Source organism: Egretta garzetta, unplaced genomic scaffold (assembly GCF_000687185.1).
Source record: "Egretta garzetta isolate BGI_Z169 unplaced genomic scaffold, ASM68718v1 scaffold62, whole genome shotgun sequence".
NCBI lineage: Eukaryota > Metazoa > Chordata > Aves > Pelecaniformes > Ardeidae > Egretta > Egretta garzetta.
Window position 1 is genome coordinate 485,964 of NW_009258947.1, and position 3,984 is coordinate 489,947.

At 40.1% G+C, this 3,984-nt stretch overlaps 1 protein-coding gene across 1 annotated transcript in view; it reads right to left on the minus strand.

Moving 5' to 3' along the window:
* The window catches only part of MYOM2 (myomesin 2), a 77,339-nt gene extending 74,221 nt beyond the window's left edge, over nucleotides 1-3,118 (minus strand). Inside the window, exon 1 of the mRNA XM_035889904.1 lies at nucleotides 3,099-3,118. The gene's annotated coding sequence lies outside the window, so the exon portion shown is untranslated. The remainder of the gene's footprint in view (nucleotides 1-3,098) is intronic.
* Nucleotides 3,119-3,984: the final 866 nt, after the last annotated feature.

Consider the following 3,984-nt stretch of genomic DNA (forward strand, 5'->3'; position numbering starts at 1 on the left):
TTCAGACACTTAGGTTTGATATTTTTAAATGCATACACTTATGTGTGTACATGTACAAATGCATAAAATTCCATCAATTTATGACAAATAGAGCCATCAATGATATACATGGGCACCTCGGGATGTATTTCATCAGCCACACAGTGAGCCATGGAATCACAGATGAAAGAGCTAGAAGAGAATTTGTCAGACCATTTTCCCCTTCCTTGCAGATGTCATTTAACACCTCCATGCAAATCTGACAGCTTTTGGGGCATTTTAGGTGTTTCAGCTCTCTGCTCTTCAAACCTTTTATTTTGTCCCTTATTGCAATTTATGTTCACTGTTTTTTGTCCAGTTCACAATGACAACAAAAAATGGACCATATTCACCCACTTTTGCAGCAGCCTTTTGAAGATTTTATTCACATGACCTTTCAGCTCTCTTGTTTAGACTAAACAAAGCTGGCTCATCCAATCTTTTCTCATTCTGGTTGCCCTCCTGTGGACTTTCTTCAAAGCATGGCATAGTTTGATCAATATTTGGATAGAAGGTTGTCAGGAACATTCAGAGAGCTCCCAGAAGCAGTGTGGGTGGGAAGAGCATGTTTACCACTGAGTTGGAGTTAAGCAAATTCCCAACCATGGAGATAAAATAAGAAAGAGGTACCCACATCCTTTTAGGTTAATTAGAAATATGATTACAACCTCTTGCAAAAGTGGGGAATGTTACCAGCCATGTCCTGAGTAGGTGCCAGCTTGTGTAACTACCGTCTGCTGAATAAGTCCCATTTACATTCTCAGCTGGATGTGGGGCTCTTTACTCCTGAGCCACTTGCCTAAATGGTGGTGAGGGATTGCAAGGGGCAACTGAACAGCCAACACCATCCCCAAGGGATGGCTGCAATTCAGTGACAAAGGGAGCAATTTCCCAATACGAAGTCTATAAAACAGTTTGGGCTGAATCCGGAAGGTTTTAGTCCAGCAAATTCCTGCAATAACATCTAATTTCCTCCTGAGAGGTAAGGAGAACGCCCCTGTCGTTACACTCCCCTACAGGGCACAGCCTATCAGCTGCACTCCAGAATCACAGAATGGCAGGGGTTGGAAGGGACCTCGGGAGATCATCCAGGCCAACCCTCCTGCTAAAGCAGGGTCACCCAGAGCAGGTTGCACAGGATGTCATCCAGGCAGGCTTTGAATATCTCATGAGAAGGAGACTCCACAACCCATCTGGGAAGCCTGTTCCACTGCTCTGTCACCCTCAAAGTAAAGAAGTTCTTCCTCACATTCAACTGGAACCTCTTATGCTTCAGTTTGTGCCCATTGCCCCTTGTCCTGTCACTGGACACCACTGAGAAGAGTCTGTCTGTGTCCTCGTGACAACCACCCTTAATAAGACATTTGTAAGCATTTGTAAGATCCCCTCTCAGTCTTCTCTTCTTCAGGCTAAACAAGCCCAGCTCCCTCACCTTTTCCTCATAGGAGAGATGCTCCAGAAGCTGGGGCATGGGCAGAGGCACGGCCTGGGACCCACCTTGGGTCTACCTATGGGAACTGAAGCAACACTAGCTCATCCAGGGGCCACGTTAAAAGGGTGTCAGGATCCTGGAGGAAGCAATGGACCTGAATGGACCTGCCCAGCCTCCTCCAGGGCTCCCCCCACCCTGCCCATGGCCTAGGACCCCATTTCATCCCCTAGGACTACCAGGCCTGCCCCAGCAACGCTGCAGCAGGGCCAGTTTCCAGCCTGGCCCTGCCCAGCCATGGGCTCCACTAACAAGAACCTGCCTGTGATGGAAATCCTCAGACCCACACCAAAGGTCTGCATTTGTCACAAGAAATCCCCTAAGTAGGCAGCCTCATGACACATATAAAACGAAAGCTCAAAGGGATTTGAATAGAAATCTTATAAACTCATTTAGATACAACATGAGTGCCTCTTATTTAATTTCAATGGTACTGACCAGTTTTAGGCCATGTCCTGTTTCCTATAAAATACCTGGAGATATGTGCTTTGGAGACAAAAATTAACAATGCTCACATTAAAATTCCATTAATAACTGTTTCAGGAAAAAAAGTGGTTTCTGGTAAAATGAGATCTAGTTGAAAATTGAAGAAATTCAATCACTACTTCTTTGTCAACTTTCAAATTTCTTGTAATTTTTTTGTTTCATTAATCTTTTTACTGTCTGACAAGTACATGCAAGCAATGTACTTTAATAAAATATCGCTGAAAATTGGTTTCTAAATGTTTATTACTTATTCTGAAAACGAAGTTTTGTGTCACATAATGGAATTTTTTATAGTATCTCGGTTTCTAAATGTTTATTACTTATTCTGAAAACAACGAAGCTTTGTGTCACATAATGGAATTTTTTATAGTATCTCATGGTTTGAAAAATCATTTTGCAAAATCCTCATTTGAGAATGGGAAACCATGATAAAATTATTGAAAAATTACAGATATTATCAAGTTATTCCATTAATTTTTAAAGTGTTACTTGTTCATGTTTTTCCTAATTGTATTCCTAGCCAGATTGTGTATGCAGAAGAAATAATTTTCTACATTTCATTGCAGCAATTTGTTCCTGAAAAATGAGAGGTAGATTTCTTATACAATATGTCATATTTTCAGATAGAAGAATATAAGATGAGTCAGTAACAAACTGTAATTCTTAGTTTAGCAAGTCACTTCATTTTGTGTTTGTTTGGCAATTTTGCCTGAACTGTATAAAATTAAACCCAAATTAATTAACACATACCCCCCCCCATGTTTTATAGGCTAAGAAATGGAAGCTTTAAACATGGTAAAATATCTGTAAATACTGTATTTTTAGTGTATAGTATTTACCAACAAAAGGAAATGCTAGTTATTGTTTAAGTAGTGTAATAAATTCCAGCTGTGTCTGATTGTTAGTTTCAGGTATTCAAAAACTGATGCCTCAAGTCATGATGTTCTCACTTTTACTTTTCTAAGAAAAAGGTTTCTGCAGGAGAAGACAGTATGTATATTTAATAGCAGATATATTTTATTAAAAAAAAGTCATGACATCTAAAGAGATGAGTTTTTACAATTTATCACCTGATAGCTGCATCTTCTGCATAACATATGGTTACCTTTTCTAGGCTTTTTCAAGAGGTATGAGAATGACAAGTCACACGTTCAGGAGTGAGAGCTGTAGGCAAAATACCAGACACTGCAAGACAGAAATAAAACACGTTTACAGCATTACTATGGGACATTAAAGAAACATATTATCAGGTTTCTAGAAAAATAAGAAAGTTAGCATGACCCAAGTTAGTACGGCACTGGGCAGCACCTTGCAGAGATGCTGGCTTAGTTAGGTGCCCGCATGCAGTGCTGAGCTGACATGGATTTATTACCTCATCATACGACACATCGTCTTAGTTACATGAACAGCCTTGGCTTCTCCTAGGTTTGGTATGTGTACATGACATTATGCTATACCTGCAGACATCAAATACTGGTTTTCTTCCTGCTGCCTAACTGTGTGGCTATTGTGTATATGCCATCTGACTTCACCCTTAGTTCGCACGTTAACCAGACAGTTAATGGTATAATGTTCCCTCTATTCTATTTTTAATTAGCCCTTTCACTTAAATGAAGGTGCAAAGGGCAAACCAATAGATTACGCTGACTCAGCTGTTTAAGTGCTACTCATGTTTACATGTGGCCCAGTTAAATAATTTTGTGAATTTATCAACATGCAATTTATGTGTTGCTGTGTATGTAACTCCCACCGAGATCTGCTGTGTAAGGTTTGCAGCGTAACGCCCAAGTGTCTGGATGGATCACAGTCTGGGCTATTTTCATTTTTGAGATAGGAGAAAACATCTTTGCCATTTATAGTTCAGCCTTTTTCCACTAAATGTAAAACTTACATTTTCATTAGCATATCTTGTACTATCAATCAGCACCCAGGGCTCCTCAAAATTTGGGTTCGGATATTTTTCACATTTACCCCAACACCCTTAGAATAGA